This window comes from Lonchura striata, chromosome 4 (genome assembly GCF_046129695.1).
Source record: "Lonchura striata isolate bLonStr1 chromosome 4, bLonStr1.mat, whole genome shotgun sequence".
Classification (NCBI taxonomy): Eukaryota; Metazoa; Chordata; class Aves; order Passeriformes; family Estrildidae; genus Lonchura; species Lonchura striata.
The window spans coordinates 13,645,986-13,669,307 of record NC_134606.1 but is presented as its reverse complement, the minus strand read 5'-3'; the positions used below and the strand labels follow the sequence as shown (position 1 = coordinate 13,669,307).

The following is a 23,322-nucleotide window of genomic DNA, read 5'->3' as shown; positions in this document are numbered from 1 at the left end:
GATTTTTTTTGGACCTCTTAATTTCCATAGTGCATTTCATCTTATTATCTTTTTAGCACTTTAATAAATACAGAAGCAAAGAAAACCTGCCATAAATTCACTACTACTTTTGCTCCAAAGACACAGGTTTTCTACAATACTGTTAGGAATAAAACCCAGAGACAAAAGAAAATAAAGAGGATTTGGAGAATCCTCTTTTATGGAGAATCTAGAAGGCCTCCTGATGAAGGCTCTCCAATTCAGACACTTTTAATATAGACAAATCAGAAATAAACATCAAAAAAAAATCTTATTATTACAAATATTATGTACAAAGCTTTTCAGGAGAGTCAGCTGTGGATTTCTGCATTTAAGAAAAAAGACTTAACCACTTCCAAATAAGTCTATTTGGTTTTGTTTTGTTGAGCTTTTTTTTTTTTATCTCCAAAGAGAATGAGTGTGATGTGTGATATATTCCCAGGGATCCCACAAACTATTTTGTGCAGGAAAATGCAAAACCTGCACTCATTAGCATGGATCACATGCAGAGAATTCTGCAGCCACAAGAGACCAATCTGACCTTGGGCCTCGTGGTAACATTAATGGAGAGTTTCACTCTCATTCACAAACTCCTGCATCGTACTGGCTACCTTCCTATTGAACAAGAAAACAGATCCATCTATTCAAGCTCCTTTTTGATAAAGTTTCCATGTGCTGATAGATTCACACCGCACCTTTCCTTTACTGCTTGTACTAGTAACTATATAAATGTTAAAGGAGGTGAACTTTAGTTTGTGCTGAATTTGTTTAGTCTTATTTCAAAACAAAACTAACAAGAACAATGAATTTTGAAAACATTTCTGTTTCATAATTTTTCCACTTCAAGCCTCACAAGAAAGACAGACTTCACTTTAGCAGTGTCGATAAGCAGCACTGATAATTATCCTGGATTATAAAAAAGCCTATCAAAAGCCTTGAGTTTGAGAGAGCCTTTTCCATTCTCTCTGTTAAAAATAAAGACAAACACCTTAAAACTGAACTATGGAGTAAGAAAACTCTTAACATATACAACTAATATAAAATACAAGTATTTTCTTTTTAATAATTTAAATCTTTATTTTTTGTTTGTTTCTCTGTAGGGATCATCACAAATTATAAATTGAAATACAAGCCTCTGCAAATTCAGATCCAGGATATTAAAATTATATTTAATCTTACATCATAAATTTTTGGAGATTATGTCCCAAACTAGATCTTAATTTCAGCTCCAGTTCAGAAGGAGCTGAGATTAAGCTCCTTCACATCACAAGAAACATCACTAAATATTTCACTGTAACATGGCCTCTGTCTCATGATAACTTTAAGAGGAATCAAGAATATGTGAAGACAGTTCATAATGAAAAATATATCTAGGATATTTTTATGGCATGAGGAAGTTATTTGCTTCACTTTCACAAAGTATTAAACATAGACACTGGAATTTTTTGAAAATATGGTAACATTAATCTCACCTGATTTTATTTATTTTCTGAGCTTCTGAGGGTTCCTACTGCAAGAATGGAAATATGTTTGATACCCTCTAGTGGGCAAAGTAATATATAACTTCTTATGTTATCTAAAAATGGCCTTAAGTTCAGAAAAAAAATACATTTTCTCAGGCAGCTCTTGTCCACAAATATATAATATAAATATATATGTACATTTTATATGTCACTTTTCTTCTGGACTAAATCATGTGACCAAGCCATATAATAGATTTCTTTCTCACTGTCTGGCATGACCTAGTGCAATTCCATGTCCATGATCTGACTGTTTAGTCCCAAAGTAACATCTTTGGGTTTTCAGAGTTCTCTCAGAAAAAGAACAAAAGTCCCTTTAAAATGCAGGATAAGTAAAAAAAAAAACAAAAACAACAACAACAACAACAAAAAACTTAGTCTAGGAAACTGACATTTACTTTTTGTAATATATTTCTTAAGGAAGTACAAAATGAGGTTACTGTTTAAAAATCCTATTTTTTCCTTCAGCTTCTGCTCAGCTCAGATTTATACATACATATTTTTATATCACTTCAGCTACTACACTACATGCAGATACAGATCAGACATTGTAGATTTTATTTGATTTCTCTAAAGAGGAGCTGTGAAAACTTCACAGGTTGAATTGAGGATTACTGTGGTACATAGATGCTGCAAGTATGTTTTTTTTAGACATTAAAAGGCTTTGCTGGGTGAACCATTACTGGCTACCTGGCTACAGTAAATCAAATATGGTATATTTCCATTTTTTTTCAGTTTGCTCTTATGTCTTATCCATCAAGTTCTTTATGGAAAGTGGGATTGCTTTTGGCATGTTTTAATGGTCACTACACAATTTACACTGACTAATTGCTCTTCTTCCATGCAACTGACTGACATTACTGGCTTGACATATCAATTAACACTTTGTCATTCTTTCCTTCCCACATTATTCATTAGTAGGTCACCTTCACTTATATACCATCATTATATCATTTGATTGCATAGCTATTTCCATCACTGATTTGACACATATATTATTAGTGCTTCTGTTTTCTTGATGCAAATGAGAGAAAATGTAATTTGACTTGGAATCCAAGAATGTTCCTCTCCTCGCATATTAGAAAATTTCATAATGCATATTTAATAGTCTCTTTGTCTCAGTACTTCCATTTTTATCACCAGACACTTAGGTCTGAACACAATAAAGAGTTTATGTGTTTAAAACCAACAGCAACAAAGTTACATTCATGAAAAAGAAACAGAATTTCCAAAGGCATAGACTTGGGTATCCCAGAATGGGATCCAAAGCAGCTGCACACAGAATAAAGACAAACCAGTTACTAGCCCATAAAGATTCCTAGACAGGAGGGTAACCAAAATCTTTCCTTTTGAGAACACAGATTCGGCAACTCTCTCTGTACACAGACTGAGTCATAGACTAAAACCCTTCCATCCATTTTTCCATGTAATTCTTTTCTTTCAGAGACATGAGCCAGGCTCACTTCTGGAGCCTGGCTGGAGACAGTTGTGGTGCTGCCCAGTTAAGCAGCATGGCAGATAGTTCTTATCTAGGACATTAAGAGACAGAGTTTACACTTTTTTTCCAGATTCAGATGTTTAAAATTGTATTGTTTTGCCTCCTGGGAGATTGCCCTAACCAAAATGCAAATATGCTTATCTGAGTGGAGCAAATGCCTTTCTTGGAAGTTACACCAACACCCACCAAAGGACACACGAGGATGGAGCAGGAGGCTGCAGCTCACTGTGAGGACCTGTCTACCCTGCCTGGGTGCAGCTACTGTTCCTGCATGGAGCTTGGATTTAATAGTTACTGGGTACAATGAACAGAAGACTGGCACAAGAGATGCTGTTACTATGGTTAATATGATTGTCTTTGATTTTAGAAAGAATAAACAATCCTGCTTTTCTGGAGGAAGGAGTAAAATTATCCACATACCACATTAAAATATTCCAGGGAGCAGTCTGCTTTGTTTCTTGTTGCCTTCCCCTTTCTGGTCCATACTAACAGCTTCTGTGTGAGAAGAGAGAAAAACAATTTCCATCACCTTAAAAAGAAAACCACTTGTAAGGGGGCAGGGAAGTTTTAGGACAATTATTTTTCAGCCACAAACAGATGATTGTAACCTGATAGATTGGATTAAAAAAACACTTTCCAAGGTTTATGAAAACTCCATGTTTCCAGCAAAATCTTTTGTTCATTTTTCTATTTGAAGAAAAAATAAATAAAAGTTCCCTACCTCAGGTAGCTCTTTTCTCAGATGTTATGATATTCATATTTATAGGAGAGTTTACATGTATACTATACACCCGGGAGTTTCTCTCCAGTCTAAAAGACTGATTAGTATTTCTTTCATGCCTGAATAGAGTTCAAAATGATCTCAACTGGAAGCAAGGGAGGGGAATCCACATCTTTTTCTCTAACAAATCCCTTGAGCCTTACAAGGGCTCAGAAGGTAAGGCGAAGTAAGCATTGTCATGTAGAGAAATTGTGTCACTATTTTTTCTAAAAGAAATAACACCAACTGTTCTTGAAATCAAAATCAAACTTGTACTAACCCAGATAAATAATTAAATTTTTAAAACCAGTTCAGTTTTGTTATTTCTATGGCTAATCCTTTAGCATAATGTGGTTTATAACTATCCCATCTTCCTGTAGTGAGTCAGGTTTTCTTTCTATATAGATTGTTTTAAACATATGTTTAGGAGATTGGGATAAATGAAGGTTGCTTTCTTGTTGTAGAAGGTTAGTAGTAACTTTCGTGAAAAGATTAAAAAACTTGGTTTAAATTTTAATCTAAACATTTTGGTAAATTAGCAGATGGCTGCTGGCACTGTAGCATTATCCAACTGAAACAAATGGTAGAAATTCTTGTACAAGAAATGAAAATATTACTGAATTTACATCATCAAAACAACAAGTTCTCAAAATTTACCCATTCTTTGGTGACAGCAAAAGCATTCACACACACACACACCAAGGAAGGAAGACTGCTTATTTTCAGGAGATAAACACAGAAATAATAATGGCTTAATAGTTCTAAAAAGGAATTGTGAGTTCTGGTCCTTTGCTACAAATGTTCTGATTTAGTCATTACTGAATTGATCACAGCAACGAGACCATTTCCAGTATCTTCAAGCAAAGCACTTGCCATAGTCTCTGAGCATGTTTCTAGCGAGTTTATAGTTTATCTCATAAAGCCACACACAGGAAAAAAGATTCCTTCACACAGGATCCCTAGAAAAGGATTAAAGCAGGAAGGAAGCTGATTAATAAAGGGCAGAGCAATGTCACCCTCCTCTCCCAGTGCAAAGGCACGTGAACACTTGCATCAGACTCATTTCCTGCTGCCACCGTCAGACACAAGTAATTGCTGCCAAATAAATGAATTTCCAAGGTGGGCTGCCTTGCAGCAGTGTTCCTGGTCAGATGGAAATACCTCTCCTAAACACTTCCCCTCTCAAGATAACCCCTTTGAACCTACATCAAATGTTGACTCAAAATGAGTACCTTCCCTTGGCTGTTGGTAAACTTATCACATCTCTGCAAGGAATCTATAACCTACTGCAGTGTTCACCTGCAGCTCCCCAAAGTGACATACTGCTTTCTCTCTAGGCTGCATTTCATGATCTTGTCACCTTCTACATTCCCTTGCAGCCTGAGAGCTTCTGACACTCAGGACTGGGGGATGTCTCAGACTGTGGGGCAATGAGGTCAGACTGTGAGGCCTGGGAACACTCTGAGTCCATCAGTCCAACATTTCACTACCTCCCTGGCAAATATTACTGAGCTTTACATTTTTCTCCTATGGTCTTTTTTCAGGTTATGTATCCATGAAATCAAAGATGGGGTGAAACCCTGGATCACATATTTCAGCCCACTTACTGTCATCTCCTTTATGCAGAAGCACTTGTGTGACACGATTTCAAAATGGTGTTGGCTTAATTATAATTTTCTAAAATCTTTGTAGTTGAAGATACAAAATGCTATATTTGTTGCTTTTTAACCCTCTGTTAGGTCTTTAAAATCAGAAAGGCCTTTCTAAAATCCATAAGAATAAGTTTAAGGTGTTCTTGCAGTAAGAGAAAATCGCACATAGACATTTTATGTCTGTTTTATGCTAACATGCTTCTGCACACATTTTGGTGTTCTACTTTCTGAGCATAATGAAGATATCTGAGACCCAAATTACTCCCTGTAAATACTTTCTGCTCCATCCCTTCTAGCTACTTATTAGTTTTCATATTCAAAGGGAAGGGATGGAGCAGGCTTTCCTGAGCCAATACTCCTAAGGAAGGCTTCCCCTGTACTTTTCTACCCCTCCTGCACTTTTGCAATGTCTTCCCTGATTTTTTTTGCTCTGCTCTCAAAAATTCTCCTGCAATGTGCTCCAAAAGCCTATCTCCTCATGGGTATTCTGCACCTCTTGTCTGTAAAGGCTCTACTCCTTATCTGGGTAATTATGCTGCAGGAGACAAGCACCAGCTGGCTAATAATATTATAAATATTATAAATCACTTGAATTTCTACTAATTTTGAATTCTGAAAGTCATTCTATTCTCAGATGCTCAGAAAATCAATTTTTTTTTCACAAATTATTTTGTCACAATAGCCTGCATATATATTTTCCTTTTTCATAAGTAGAATTTTCCATTTTCTTTTTTTTTTTTTTTTTTTTGCAAAGAGTATGAATTTCTAAAAATTAATGATCTGCAATCCTCCATAGACAACACTTCAAAATAAATGCAGGTAGGACACATATGTTCTCTTCTTGCCAGTCTCAGCCAATCTAATGGCTTCTGATAATGTCTAGCAAAGGCCTCAGAGCCCACAGCCTGCAGGTACTGTACCTTATGAAATTTGACATTGTGTGTATTAGTTGTGGTTGTCCCCTACTGGCTCATCTTATCTCTAAAAAGGCCAGATAGAATCACTGGAGTTTTTAAACTCTCAAAGTCGAGGTAGATAAAACAAGTTACATACAATCTAGGGTGAACCCAAATATTTTCCACCCCTCTCTTGCTAAAGATGGGGGTGGAAAATATTTTTCATATGTTCAGAGAACTAGGCTTAAAGATACTTAGGTGACTCCCTGACTAATGTCCCTGACAGATTATTTTATTGTCTTGAAAACAGTCAATATACTTTATTTTTTTTATTTATAACACTATGGATGCATTCATCTGTATGTAAATATTCCAGCTTTCCTCCTGTGAGAGGTGAAGGGAATAAGCTCCCCAGATATAATTTTCTTTTGTCATGTTCCTCAGCAAATTCTGTGACAATCTTTGTCCTCTGACCAGGAAAGCTGTCACTGTGCTGTCACCCTACAGGCAATGCCAAAGAAATTTGCATCCTTCACAGATCAATCCTCTGAAATTAAAACATCTGGCTAAAGCCAGCTTCAGGGGCTTTTGGGTGTTGGGGATTTTTTAGGTTGTTTTTCTTCTTTCTTCTTAGTTCTTCTTTCTTCTTAGTTCTTCTTTCCTCTTAGTTCTTCTTTCTTTTTTATTTTATTTTCTTTCCTTTCTGTAAAATAAAACACTTTGCCTGGGAAACTGGTACATAATTTCCTCCAGACCCATATTACAAGGAAGCATAATCTTACAATCATGCAGTGAATACAGAGTCACCTCTTGTTGCATATGCCAAGGACTAAATAAGCAGTGGTGCTTTTTTACTTTGTGTATATTCAGGGAACATTTGCTCCTGCAGACAGACTGTGGGAATTCACACAGGCTATCATGCCCATCTTTTGTACAGTCTCTCTTTAGATTCAGGTGGATGACTTGGCAAGGTGCTGTGGGACTGCCTGATGTACAGATGCTCTGAAGTGTAACGGATGGGATCAGAACTGTAGGCAGCTTGATTTTTTGTGTGAGATTATCTCATGGCTCCCCATCATGTGCAACAGCAATAAATAAATGACAGGTCTGAAGCTAACTGGATGCTATGTAACTTAGGTCATGCTTGCTATCAAGTCAGAAGTAATACAGACACAAATACAGGGAAAGGAATCTGCACTACCTTGTGTACCTCTTTGACCCAAGTACTGATCTTGAGCAACTTAAGGGAGCAATAAAAATCAGCTAGATCCTATTTTAAATACTCTGAAAGATTCTTTCTCCTATTCCTCAGCCTTTAAATCTTCCTTTCCAAACCTGCACAGACATTTTCACTTCAGCAGATGTTTCCCCTTTGAGCTTTTCCTATTTAATATATTTCAAACTGAAGTCTCAAGCTGCTTGCTCACCTCTCTCTACTTCAACCAAGCAGTTGAGACGCAAGGAGAAAAATAGCTCAAGCAGATGTTTCAGAAGTTAAAAATGTTAGAAAAATTAAAAAATGGAAATTGCTAATGTGGATGTTATATTTGTCTCTAGCATTAACAGATGCTCACAGACTAATAACTACTTCTATCATTTTTGAAGAAAACTGATACTAAATTGGAATTTTAAAAAGCTGCTTTGAAAAGCATACATGGAGTAATATGATTTATTACATGCAGTGAAAGACAATAAAATTTTGCCAGAGAACCACTTATTACATTGGAAACAATGAAAATTATATGCCATGCCCCAAGGAATTTAGCAGGCTGTTGCTTCCCTGTGTGGGGGTGTGCAAAATGTTAGAAGGAGAAATTATCCTCTCTGCACTGAGCTTCACAACATCTAGTCAGTCACAGGCCTTCACTCCTTTTGTCTCTTTTAATACAAGATAACAAATACAACTATACCTTTGTGTGTATCTTGGCTGCAGTGACTATTTCTCTTCAATGTGAACAAGCCAGCTTAGTGTATGTATTTTTGCCATACTTTTGAGTGGCTAATGGCATCTACAAGAATGCAGAACACCCTCAGCAGCACCAAAAGGTTTATAACCTCTTGAAGGTTATCCAGACCTTTTTATGAGTCATATCCTGCTGGCATTTAAAAAAAACCAAAAACAAACAAACAAACAAACAAACAAAACCCAATGTCTATTCTAGAAGTCTAAAGAGGGAGTACAAAAGATGGGAAAAGCCAAGGCTGTTGATGCACTTGTTAATAATTATACTCCCAGTTTATTTTTTGACTTAGGGCCACTGAGGATCAGAGCTCAGCTCTAGGGAGAAACAGGAGATGGCTCACTGGAAAGCATTATCTCTGACAAAGATGAGATACAAGAAACAGAAAGAATTAGAAGAATTAGAAACACTGGCTTAGGTTATCTTTACAGTAAAAGATGGCTGGTGATTAACAGTGAGAGTTAGCATAGGCTACAGCAACACAAACACGTTGAAGTTTGGTACCTGATGCTTTAGCTACTGCACATAAAGCAGTATGGAAACTGCTACAATTTACAAATATGTTCAGTAAGACAGTGAAACTAGCTGATGTGTCCAAGGTCAGATAGCACAGAGTCACAGCATTATGGAATATGCTGAGTTAAAATAATCCATCAGGATCATCGAGTCCAGCTCCTGGATCTGCACAGAACACCCCAAAAATCACACCATGTGCCAAAGAGCATTGTCCAATACTTCTAGAACTCAGACACGCTGGTGCTGTGACCACTTCCCTGAAGAGCCTGTTCCAGTGCCCATACTGGAAAAAAGGGTGAAAAACCAGAGTTTTCACCAGAGGGTGAAAAACCTTTTCCTTATTATCCAGCCTAAACCTCCCCTGACTCAGCTTCATCTCATTTCCTTGTGTCCTGTTACTGGTCATGAGAGTGGTGAGATCTGTACCTGCCCCTCCAGATCACCTCACAGGCAAGTTGTAACTGCAGTGATGTTTCCTCTCAGACCTCAGCTGCTCCTCATACCCCTTCCCCTCCACACCCTTCACCATCCTTTGGCCCTCCTTTGGATGCTCTCTATTAGTTAAATGTCTTTTTTATATTGTGGCACCCAAAACTGCCCCCAGCACTTGAGGTGAGGCTGCCCCAGCCCAGAGCAGAGCAGGACAATCCCCTCCCTTGCCCACTGGCCATGCTGTGCCTACTGCCCCCAGGTCAGGGCTGGCCCTCCTGGCTGCCAGGGCACTGCTGGCTCACGTTCAGCTCTGTATCAGCCAGAACCCCCAGGTCCCTTTCTGCAGTTCTGCTCTCCAGCATCCCATTGCCCAGTCTGTCTGTACATCCAGGATTGCCCCATCCCAGGTGCAGCATCTGGCACTTATCTTGTTAAACTTCATATAATTGTGGCAGAATTGAAAACAATAAACCTCCACTCCTCTCACACACTATTCTGTCCTATTCAGAGTCTGAGCCATGGACTTTCACTCTGGGAGAGTTCTACCTTGAAACAAAACCTGCCAGAATCCTACTGAAAACCTGAATCGATTTCCCCTTGACATAAATGGCAGTCCAAAAATCCTTTGATTTCAACAGGACTTTCAAGTGGATCGTTTACAAATGAAAAATTAAGAAACTCAACTTTCTGTGATAGACACTTTCACACCACATACTGGTGTAAAAATGTTAGTAAAAAGATAAAAGAAGCATATGCCAAACTATGTTGTTTATTGGGTTTTTTTAATGCACATAGAACACACTTGATGCTTTCTATACAGAGAGATGGAAGTATCTCCAAACACCTGAGAGAACAAGAAATACACAAAGCTACAGGGAATACACTTCAGAGAACAGTCATTATGTAAGCAACAGCAATTATATTTTAACATCAGACTAGTTACTTGTGAACCAAAAACTATATTTTGAGTTTTGTTTGTGGAGTATAAATAAATCTTTACACAGAAGAAATATAAATTGCTATGGAAGCTGAAAATTTTGATGGTCTTGAAAAAATATGCTAGACATATTTAAATTCAGACCTATGTACATTGTTAGCACTGTGGGAGGTTTGCATTATTTTCCTCCATATTTGAATGATATAGTGTTTGAAGCATTGTTAACATAGAATAGGATGTAAATATTTATTCTCTTTCTCCCTTGTTTATCTTCCTTCTCTTCCATTTTTCCTCTGGCCAGAAATTCAGAGTCAGCTGAAGTTAACTGCACATAATTCAGTAACTTCATCCATGCAAGATGGGGGGAATTTCATATCATTTCTCCACAGAATTCCCTTCTCAGCCAGTTTTCTCAGAAGTGAAGAGGAAGTAACACTGCCCACAAGATTCAGCAAAGACACCTGAACACCATTTGATCCTTTTTCCATAATGGTATTTTGATCCATAATTTCAAATAGAATGTAAGAAAGTTGTTCTTAAGTGAAATTGTGAATTCCTAAGCAAAGTGTATAGAAAAGTTCTTCTATATTTTATTCTGTATGTTCTACTTAAAGGGCATCATTTCACAAGAAATTAAGAAAAATGTATGCACACTGCTGTTTGGGTTAGTTAAACTTAGACTCTCAATTCTGAAGATTCATCTAGACTGTTGAGCTTTGATACAGTGCCATTTAACCTGGGGTTGTTTTTATTTTCAGCTGAGTGTTTGGGAACAGGTGATGCAAACTGAAAGTATAAATCTACATTTGTGACCATGGGCATACTTTGAAGGAGTCAGTGTAGAGCCATTTGCATTATTCTTTCTAGATACTTGCCCAAGTAATGAACAGCCCTATGTTCTTGAGATCCATCCTTCCATGAAAAAATTAAACCAGAAAATGAATGTTGGGTGTTTACTTAGAGAAGAATAACAATACTCATATTTTTCAGAAGCAAGTTCTTGTCATTTCTTGGAAATAATAACATTTTCTGGTGTGTGTACTTTTAGTATTAATTCTTTCAGTATTTAAATCTTTTTCATTAAAATAGTATTAAAATAATATGAAGGCAATGTTCTTGAAACAAAACCTTACAAATTCTTGTTTGAATGATATTTATATAGAGCTGCACTTAAGGAGTATGTGGTGTTTTTTTCTCTAAAACACAAAGACTCTTCTTAATATAATATTTGGCTTCCAAAATAAATACTTTAAAAATATGTCATTGTACTTAGATAATACAATTTGCTAAATTTGTTATGTTTATGGTTGAAATATTTAAATAATCTAGGAATAAATTAGTAAAATAGTAAACAAACCAATAAGTCCTTGTCACCAAGAATGATTGTATATCGCAAAATGGAATAGTTCACTTTATATTGTAGATTAGTCTACTTTTTGATCCAATAAAAAAATCAGTCATGACAAACTTTTAGTGAGCTAATTACTTACAGAAGTACTGATTCACAGGACTTCCAGATTACTTCCCATAGTCACAAGCCAAGGGAAAGTATGTGTCTAGTTCCTCTAATTCAGCCAAGTTTCTCTTTGTTCAGAAGGCCATATGCTTCCTCCTCCTGGGGTTATGTCATCCAACATTCTGCACAAAGGGTTGACTTTGAACTTAGATCAGGTTGTTCAGAGTCAAATCCAGATGAATTTCAGGTGACACCAAAGATAGAGATTCCACAGCTTCTCAGTGCAAGCTCCTCTGATCCTTCATCACCCGCACTGTGACAATTTTCCCCTTAGATTCTATTGGAATTCCTCCTTTTGAAGCTTTTTTCTGTTGTATTTTGTCCTTTCACCATGCATTTCTAAGAATAGTGGCTCCCTCTTTTCTACAACTACTCATGAAAGGAAGTTAAGAGAGCATTTAAGTGTCCCATATGATTACTTATGTATCCTGATTTTACATAACTTGATTTTACTCATCTGCTGCACCAGTGAGGAATGATGGCACTACTGTGGCACTTGGCACAGTAACCTGTGAGCAGACCTTGCCAAGAAAAACTCAGAAGTACCTTGTTCAGCCACTCTTGCCTTCCACCGCGCTCGCTTGACTTCCTGCATGTTGGAACGGACAGTTCTTGTGCTTTGAGGAGCTTCATCTGGAGCTTTCCTTCTCTGAACTGTGTTCCTTTTGCTGTTGCTCACTCTTTGCCACCATCCCCCCTCACTTCTCTCTCTTGATGATTTCTCTCTTTTCTTAAACGTGTTTTCCCAGAGACACCACCAACTTCAGCAATGCACTCAGCAGTGTTCTGTGGGAGTCCAGGGCTCCCCTCTGGCTGCCCTGGAAGGCCTGGGACCCTGGCAGGGGGTCAGGAACCCCCCTGTACAGAGCCCCCAGAGACACTGTCTGTGATCTCTGTCCATGGAAAAGAGTTTTCAATCTTACAGGATGAATTACACGCTCTGAGTGTTTGATAGAAGTAATAATTAGTGTGGCATGGGTGCAAAAGTAAAATTTTAGGATTCTAGATTAGGGGTCCAAATGGGACAAGATGAAGGAAATTGGGTGTGTCTTATCCTTCTCCTTCTTCATGCCCTCCATGTTTCTATTGGTTTAGGCTGGGGACACACTGTTCAGTGTAGGTGACAGATATTGGCACGCTATTGTAAATCCAACCCAGGGAGTTTCTGGTATTTAATGTTTGTAACATCCCACTGAGGGCAGAGCCCCACACGCTGCCCTGCAGGACAGAGCTGGGCAGGGCAGCAGAATATGTTAAACAGAATAAACAACATTGAAACCAGCACAGACGAATGATGACTTCTTCTTTGGCAACGGGGCAGAAAGACAGAGACTGTACAATCTCAGAATCATCAATACCTCAGATTCCAACAGTGTTCTGCAGAGGGTCTGTTCTGGAGCCAGCTTGTGTCCAGCTTGGGGCAGTCCCACAGGCCACATCTTCAGTCCTCCCACTACCAAACCTCACCACCTACACCAATGCAATATTATAGTCATGTGCACTTCTGAAAGAGTGTGATAATTGTCATGCTTACACACAAAGGTACCCTGAGGCTTTGGGGCATGACACACCTGCATTTTTCTGAATTATGATAAATGCTTTAAATTGCTTACAGCTTACAGTGATGTCAGTGCAGATACCTGGCTTTAATAACTGGACTCAAATCAGAGCTCACAGCATGTGACTGACCAGAAAGAGATATATGCTGGGCAAAGTGAAGACAGTGACTATATCTGTTAACTTTTGTTCTAAACTTGCAATCTGTACCTTAAGAGCTTAGTCATTGCTCACTTGGATGCAAGTGCACTGTTTTAATTTTATTTACTTAAGTATAATTGCTTGAAATGTACAATAATTTAGTATCAGCTTTGGTTTACTTCCAATTGTATACATCAATCTAATTCAAATCTGTAATCATAATTTAAACTGGTAAGGATATTTCCACTCAAAAAAAATTATTTTAAACATATTAACTGAGGACTTTTTAAAGTAAAAGATGTGTAAAATTTAAATTCAGATTGCAAATCTTACATTATTTATTTGGTGTATAAAATATGGCATACATGTTGATAAAGGGAAACTACCAGGGTGTGAGTGAGTGGGTGAGTTCAGCCTTTTTTCACTTGTCCTCCAAAGCACAATAAAGATAAACTAAAGGCAGCTACAGAGAAACATTTTCTGTTGCATAAAAAGCATTCTGGTTTTGTGGGTATTTACAATGCATAACTGGTAATTTTGATTTCTTTATGTCCTGCTGTGGCATAAAATTATGGTAGCTGAAGGACAACAAAGGTTTCCTACATTTCTATTTCTTATTAAATGATTGCTCCATTGTGTTTCCCTTTTTCTTAATTTATGTTCTATTTCTCCAAATATAAGCTACTGTTTAGACCAACTAAACTAGTTTAGGTTGCATAAAAATGTTGAAATTCTGAGTATTTTAGCCTTCAAGATAAACCTAAAATAGTTCTTTCTTGTACCAACATTTTACTTATTAGCCCTCCAGGGCCAAGGAGCCAGGTCTACACAAATCCTGGCTCCTCTGTGCTGCAGAGCTATGCAATCCAGCTGTAAATGGAAGTTGGTGATTGTGAGAGTCCACCTCCAGAGCAGTCTGGATACAGCCTGGCTGTGAGAATCTGATCCAGAGCACATTTCCTTTGATCAATTTTTCTTCTACATAGATGCCTACACTTATTTTCCTACAGCATCTGTATTCATATGCCCAAGTCACATTTTTTGATATGTGCTTTATCCTTTCAATTTCAAAAATGTATTAATTTGCTTGCATGCCTTTGAGTTTTTACCCTGCCTTGCTCAAAGCTCTTATGAACACAATCCACAATCTCATTTCTGACACATTATTTTCATTTCCATTTCCCCCCCTTACCCAAACAACAGACCACACATTGCACAGTTCAGAAGATATATTTGATTGTCTCCACCACCACAAAATGTTAACATATAAGGAAGCTAATACATTGCATATTGCATTTTTATCTTCATTCCTCTTACAATGCAGTATCTGTTTAACTTAAGCAGTGCAAAATGGAGAATTCTTGTATAAAAGCAAGGCTTGAGCAACAAACTGTGTTCACCCTGTGCCTTAATAGGAAAAGCAAGAAATGAAATGACAAGGTGGCTACTCCACCTCAGGAAAGGTTTCTTAAAACTTTACGCCCTGACTCTCCTTTTGTGGCTCTAGGCAGCAAAAAGGAAGCAGCAGTGGGCTCCAAGAAAATAGGTCATTCCTTGTTTAAAAGTTCATGCTGCACAGCAGTTCCTGTCCTCAAAGGCTGTTTCTTTCAGAAAATGTAGCAGGCTGAATGCAACACATTGTGCAAAAGTTATGAACTACAGTCTTTTCAGGGTTAAAAAATACTAAAAAAATAACAACCCAAACCACAAAACACCAAAACACAGAATACTTGCCATAGTAAAAAAAAAAAAGAATCTGTGTTTTCGTAGAACAAAGCCAACATTCCATTGTGCTGGTCTGATAAATTCTTTCTTTCTGTATAGGGGGTTACTCTCTTGGGAAGGATTTAAATTATTTACATAGATTCTATCCTGATTTGACTTAGACATATTTTCCGGGAGAAGCAGACCTCCACAGAATGAGGAGGTGTGCACAATATCTTCTGTCTTCTATTTGGTACCTCCATACAGATTCTGCTGACAAATATTGAACATTCCTCCTTGTCCATGACATTTATACAGTAAAGGTGTGGTTGACATTAGCCATGAAAAGAATAACAAATATTTTAAGTAATTTTCCGGGGTACTTCTCAATTATTTTTATAGTGGTTAACTTCCCCTAACAATGCACTGAAACAAATGATATTGTTTGGCAGGTTTCAATGCCTCTCCAGCCTAAGGTCTAAAGTACTGGCTCTGTCTGCATTGTAGCTTCTTCCTTGGAAAATTGGTGGTTAACTAGTCTCCTTTTCAAGTGCAATACGTGAGTTCTGCCAATCTTCTCTCTTTGACCTTTTAGGCTCATGCTCAGATAGATGAGACCTAACTCCCTGATGAAATTTCCATTCACTGATAGCTCTATTTAACCCCTGGGTACACCAATCTTCTCAGTAATTCACCTCTTGTTATTCATGTTTCAGCTGTGAAGTTACCTGATAAACACAGACCTATTCACTTCAAAGAAGTACTTACCATTCAATCTTTTTTCTACAGAAAGGCTTTTGTCTAGCGAAGATGCAGAGCAGTGAAGTTAATGTGGCCATGAAAATCAAATCATGCACATTGAAAGGGACAGGACAGAGATAAAATAAAAAATATCAATAGACATGTAATATGAACCTAAAAGATTAATGCACTGCTATTGATTTGTATCATTTCCAAAGTAAGCAGAAGTAATGGCTACACAAGGTGTACAAGGCTCATCCAGGCATAGCTCTGAGATCATCACAATATGAATACAGTCTCTCTCCAGCTGCTTGAACACCCCATGACCTGTGCTGCATGAAGTGTTCATCCAGAGTCATAAATGTGCAGTGACTGTTGCCCTTCTCTTACTAAACAAGATCTCATTTGTGGCAGCAGCTCTCTGGCCACAGAGAGCAGGCACAGACTTTCCCGGGCATTTTCCCTGGGAAGGCTGAGAGAAGATCAGGGGAAAGAATGAGAAACAATTCTTATCTCCATTTGTTGCAACAGTTGTTGTGCACATGTGGAATGTGTCATGGAGATTTGTTTACCAAAGGGTGATTTCTTAGTTGGACACTGTATGGTGTTTGGATTGATTGACCAGTTAGGTCAAAGCTGTATTGGACTGGCTGGAAGAGTTACTGAGTTTCTTAAGTAGAGTATAATATAGTATAAAGTGATATAATAAAGCAATTGATCAGCCTTCCACAATCATGGAGTCAATGCTAATTATTATCTGGGTATGGGCCTGCGGTGACACTCATTATATTTTAAGTACTTAGATACCAAGACCTGTTAGCACTTCTACCTCGTATCCACACATTAAGGATCACATAGATGTATTGCACTGTATAAAAAGACAGACTGAGACAGAGAGATTAAAGTATGCAGCCAGAACAAAAGGTGGGATCAGATGCAGATATCAAAATTAGCAACTCTTGTTAAGTATTTTTAGTTCAGAGTCAACATCAGTGTGGATTATTTTTGAACACCAAGGACAAGTACCATCAGTACTATGGGGAAACAGACTAATACAGGGAAATAGAGCAGACGTTACTAGTAGTAAGGTAAACTGAGAAAAAAAAAATACAGCATCTTATCCCATTGGTGTCAAAAATGTGTGAGATTTCTAGTCACATTTCTGTACTATCTTTGGTGATCTTTCTGTAATGGCAGAGAAGAAAAATTGGTCTTTTCTATTGCAGTATTTTCAACTTAGGGGTCAGACAATTTGCACAAAAGTTAGATTGAAAAACAGGTCCTAGAGTAAAATCTCATAGAAGATGTTTAATGCTCTGTGGAGGAACAAGTCTAAAAATGCCCTCCAGTCCTTTTAGTACTTAGGATCCTCTTCAGCTCTACATTTTTCACAATGCAAACCAAGACACAGATCTAATTTTTGAATATCATGTCTCCATTCTTTTGCATTCTTCCACACACAGCTCATGGTCTGTTAACTTCATTTGTCAGTTTTTCTTTTGTTCTGCACTTCCCTTCATATGATCCCATTTTCTTTCTCATTACTGTGCTGAAAATTGGAACACCTTTTCAACCATTTTAACCACTTCCAATTTTCTACTTAACCAAATTCAACACCAATCCATCAATCCTGCCCTTTTATTGGATGTTCCAATCAACATAATATGGCAAACAGAACACAAAAGTATCTCAGAAATGCACATGTATATTCAAAATATAAAATGACATGCTAATAAATTGAGACTGAAATTGAAGCTTTCATGCATTACAGGAGAAGAAAAATGATAAAGATTTGTGGGAAAATGAAAATAGTCATATAGAGAGGAAGTGCCCTTAGAAGTCAGTTGTAAAACAAATCCCATCTAAACCAGAATGAAGAGAGTCAGCATCTCAAAAAATTATTACAGAAGTAAAAGTGCAAGTTTTACCAAAGACTGTACAGCTCTGCTATGAAATTCCAGACTGACAATTAAGACAAAGGCAATTTTAAGGATCAAGGAAAACATAATGATCCTAGAGTTGGATGAATATGATCATTAAAAGTCTCTTAAGTTAATTAATTTGAGATAATGATTGAATCAAAACTTGTATCTTAATGGATGATGACAATCCAATTGCAAAGCTGCTCCAGATGTGAGTATACCAGAGGGATACAAAATACAGAGAGATATAAAGGAGTGTCAGAGTTCAGGTTTATTTTGCTGCAAGAAGGAACATGAGGATTTTCTATGAGTAGCACAAGAGTAAATACATTCAACTTATGAGATGAAGTGCAAAGCTCCCCATTACATTGTTATTGGAAAAAATCAGACCCTAGTAATACCTAAGGAAAAAAACCAAAACATTTATGGGAGAAAGGTACCTCTCCACACATTTCCTAAAATTCCTGCCCATGCCACACAAAAGCTTTCTTCTCCCCTCCATTATCCCAAATATTTTATATTATTGGAAACTCCTTACTCCCTTAGGACCAATTCAGATTTTTTATGTACATCCTGTGCCACATATTACAGTAGGTGAGAGGATGTTCTGGCTTGCATTCCACCAGAGAACAAATAAAAATTAGTGCAACAAAATAAAAATGTGTTTCCATACAAATCATCCTTCTATACAACTGAGCTCAAGTATCAAGTTCACATCAGATTTATCATGACATGAATAAGAAGCATGAGTTTTACACAACTTAAGTCTTTCAGAGCAATTTAGTAAAGTATTTTTTCATCAGAGACTTCTCTTCAAAAGGAAACAAAGACTGATTAGAATAGTAAGACTTATAAGAAATAAAAATAGCTGACTTCAGCCTCCACTCCCTGTCCCACTGTTCCAATGCAGGGGAAAAAAATAAAGAATTCAGGAATGAAGATGGGTCTTGGAAAAAAAGGGAGGGGTGGAGGTAAGGCAGTTTTTAAGTTTACTTTTTTTAATATCCCAATATCCAACTCTAATTTCTTTGCTAATTTTTTCCTGAGTGAAATCTGTTTGGCCCATAACAATAATTGGTGAATGGTCTTACTTTGTTGTTATCTCAGCTCATGAGCTTTTCATTATCTTTTCTGTCCCCTGTCCAGCGGAGATGGGCAGTGAAAAAGCAGCTAATGGATGAGTGGTGTCCAGCGAGGGTCAATCCACTAAGCAGTTTATCTCTGTTTTAAATGTGCATCCTGTTTTATCAGCTCATTATTTATTTTTTTAAAAAACAGGCAATCATTTTTTTAAATATTAAACATTTGTATATATTGAGGTAGTAATTAAGTTTTGTTTTGCAAAATATTTGGGTTTCTCAAACATTTCCCTTTTACTTTCACCTTGAAACATATGTTTTGTCTGTACATGTTTACTAAGCTGTATATTTTTAGATTTTAGCACATTCCTGATGAAAACAAAAGTATTTTCCCACTTCCTTTCTTGCATAAAAGAACAGGAGTAGTGGAGTGAGAAAAAAAAAAACAGTTTTTTTTTTTCCTACTGTTTTAAAATATAAAAAATCTGAAAAAAAGTTTTCAGAGAAAATAATTTTCCACAATGAAATTGCCATTGGAATATTTTTGGAGGAAAAAACCTGGACTGCTAACAGATCTTCTGCAGACATCCAACTGCCTTTCCAGTCTGAGTCAGATTTTTAGACTGTGCATATACCAAGAAAACACTCCAAGTGCTCTGTGTAAGCCACCTCCCTGAGCTACAGGAAGGACATTAATGCCCTTCAAAAACCAATGTAAATATATATTAATGTTTTTCCCTAGGAGTTTGTGTCTTAATTTTATAAAAAAGAAGATAAATCCCATCTGATTAACATTTTTCAAAAAGAGACACAGTAGGGCAACTTAAATTGTTTTTCTATATTGGAAGATGTTACAAAGACCAATTAAAACCCAAACAGAACTCTTCAGCAAACCACAACATACGAGAATTAATCTACAGACTAATATCCCATTTTTTGGACAAGACTCTCACTCACTTTTATATCTCTCATTTTTTTTTACTTCAGTGAAAAATACTATATATAAGCCTTCCCAAAGTAAAGATATTCTTTATGAACAGGAGGAAGTAATAGTTAAAATACAAATGACTTAAGAGATCTAAACTTTATTTTGAATTCTGTTTCCAAAAAAAGAGATGGCAAAGTGTAACTACAGCACAAACTTAATTGAAAATATTTTCTATTTTCTCTTTGGTTTAGTATTTGAAGTGATCAAAAAACCATAATAGACAAGTTTATCAGGATATGCCAGTATATCACAGAAATAAATCTGCATTACAAACCAGAATTTGCACTACAACACTATTTTCCATCTCAATTCACAAAGATCAGTTCCAGGTGCTCTCTAATTAACAGAGTACCAGACTTTGCCATTGCCATTCACATTATCTGTATTCACAGATTCACATTGCATTCAGCAGCTTCTTAATCCCTCAAAGGCATTTTGTAAAATGTAAAGAAAAAAGCCGATTATGAACTCTGAGTGATCACTGTAACCTGTGTCAACTCAGCCTTTCAGAAGGCTTTATTCTTTTCTGCCTTAGAAACATCAAAACATGCTTGGTTTTAGCAGGGCACAAAAATTCCTGTCTAAAAAATTTTTGTCACACACATCTGTTTTTCCTGCCAGAAGCTTTCACCACTTCCTTTCCCCATGCAAACCATTAACACGTCAGATCAATTTTGACATGTTCAGAAAATAACAAATAATTTCTCTCCTCATGATTCCTTTTTTCATCTAAGGATTCAGCAAACTCAGGTAAATAAAAATTAGTTAAATTCAAAGTCATAAATCACAGGAAAAAAATTTCTGTGATAGCAAGAGGTAATGTAATACTAATAATGGTCTCTTTCCAATGTGTTTACTCCCATGTATATAGCAGCAAACTCTCTGTCACATTCAGGCATTTCAACCTTGTGTGGATTCAGTCTGCTGGGTTTTTTGACCTCTGCTACATCAAATTAGCTACTCCTCTCACAGTGGCACTCATCTGGAATTGGACCATGACTGGTAAAATAAATCCATCATTAATTTACTATGAAAATATTCCCACTCTATATATTTAATTTACTTATGTCATCTTGAAAAAAAAAGAGCTGTAATGACAAAATAATAATATTACACCAATTTTTATATGCTGTTCTCAAGACAGTCTTGAAAATAAATTAGCTGTAATTGCCATCACTTTTGCTCTAGACATTCTATTAAATTCAGTTTTTATGAGCTGTTTACCAGTGAATATATTTGAATTTTCTAAATGTGAGCATGTACCTAAATACTGCTAATAGGGTAACGCTTGGGATAGAAAACCAAAGGTGTAAATATGCAAATTTACTCTGCCTTTTCCATTGGCTGGTTACTCAGGAAATACTGATGGGGAAGGTGAGGTACAATATAATTTTCTTCCTCATATTAACTCAGTGTTAGAACCCCAAATCAGTACACTTATGATTTTGGTATTTCCATTCCCATGGATTAACTCAGAATTTGGTCTTCATAAGCTAAAGAAGAGGACTGTTAAGCTCAATACAGCTACATTGCTATAAATTCTGAGTTAGTTACCAGTTTTAAATATTTCTACATCATTAGGCATGTGGAGATTGACTTTTCAGAAAGCTAAGAATGCATCAGGCCACATGCAAATGGCCTTTGTTGCGGTACACAAGTCTGTACTGACTCCCTAACATTTTTGTCAAATGTTACCTTTCCTTCTACTATGAAGAATAATTAATTTTTTTCTTATGCAGGTGCCACTAATTTACTGAGATATTCTCTAGAGCTATGATCCATCAAAGTGAAAGCCAAATAAATACCACAGTGGCATATATATAATAAGTGTTACCTAACTGAGCTTGTGTCACTACAAATCACCTCAGCAGACATTGGCATTATCCTTTTTCTTAGGCTCAGTGGGTCATTTGTACCTGCAGGTGAGCACAGGTTTGCAGGCAATGTTTGCACCAGTTGGCTGACTGGGAGCTGCTGCAGCGTGAGGACAGAGCTCACATTGCAGCTGTGTCCTGTCGTGGGGACAAAGGGAGCTGCAGGCAAAGGCACCAAAGGCAAGGGTGCCCATGAGTTAGCAGGGTGTTACAGGATCTCAGAAAGCTAAAATCCTTACAAGGAAAACAGAATTGTTTTCATCATCTTATTCTCACTTCTCATTCACACCTGAAAATGACCACGACGACAAATGAAAGTAGATGTGAATCCAGTTAAAGACAGGTAGAAGCATAAAAGAATAAAGAGGTGAATGCATCTCCAAAAGACAACTCTTTTCTCTCCAGTCCTTTTCTGCCTGATAGGCTTCAAAGAAGCATTAGTAACAAGAGCATGAAATTTGGGATAATAGTAAAAGAATCAAATATCTTTTTCAGTATATGAGGCCTAGGAGACAATTATAAGAATTTATTTACTGTACTGTACTTATAATTAACCTGTCAAGGAAATGAATGAGTAAATTAAATTTGCTGTTTAAGTTGTACATACTAGCCAAAATATTTATGTAATTGAAGATATTATAAACATTTTTAATGAGGTAAAAATATTCAGAAAATGTAGGAATTTGGAGACTGTTGACTACACTTCCTCAACAAAGCTAGTTCCATGCTGAAATCTATCTACCATCTATCCATTCCTACATCTTCTAAATAAAAAATTGCATCCACGTCTGTGATATACTAGAGGAGCAATATATTGTAAAATATATTCTCTCCTCTGGAACTTTTCATAGGAAAGAACTACAGGAAACATAAATCAGTATTAGTAAAAAAGAGAATTCTTTTAAATTTAACTATTCAGATGTTTCAGCATTTGTACAAAATTCTGGAGCCTTAAATAATATATTGGCTGGTTTCAAGCCTGGACTCCAAATTATTTCAATCTTTAAATATTCTAAATCATTGTAAATTCTGTAAATATTCAGGATAATGTGGGATTCATCTCTCTCAGATGAATCTGAGATAGATTTGCATGGTCATATGCCATGGGCTCTTACATATGAAGCATACTCACATACCTTGTTCCATAAAACCTAAATTACCAGATCATCAAAATTACTTTTTGCAGTTGCTGTCCTTTATGATTCCTTTGCTGCTGTTATTTGCCTTTAAGAAACTAAAAAATTTAAACCACTTTTTTGTTTAGGGATTTTTTGGTAAATCAGGAACTGTCCAGGGAAAAAGTTCAGCTACCTCAGCTGGGAAAAGAAACCTGGAATTGGTCATCTCCGGATTAAAAAATGGATCTTCTTTGGTGCTATGAAACCAAGCCTCAAAGAAGCATGGAAGTCTCTTACAAAATTCTATATATCTTTGACCCTGCTAATACTTCACTGTGAGGATATAATGATATTTGATGCTATAATTATTAACATGGCTATATATTTCAGATGATTGAAAAGGTTAGCACAGCTTATTAGAAGGTTAATAAGGTTTAATCTTATTCAAACGGGTGCAGAGTGCACATTCTCCTGAAGAAAAAAGTATTTACA

At 36.7% G+C, this 23,322-nt stretch overlaps 1 long non-coding RNA gene across 1 annotated transcript in view; it reads right to left on the bottom strand.

Moving 5' to 3' along the window:
* Positions 1–3,496: 3,496 nt before the first annotated feature.
* Positions 3,497–23,322, bottom strand: part of LOC144246116 (uncharacterized) — a 92,212-nt gene continuing 72,386 nt past the window's right edge. Inside the window, exon 4 of the long non-coding RNA XR_013339797.1 lies at positions 3,497–3,531. This is a non-coding gene — a long non-coding RNA (uncharacterized LOC144246116). The remainder of the gene's footprint in view (positions 3,532–23,322) is intronic.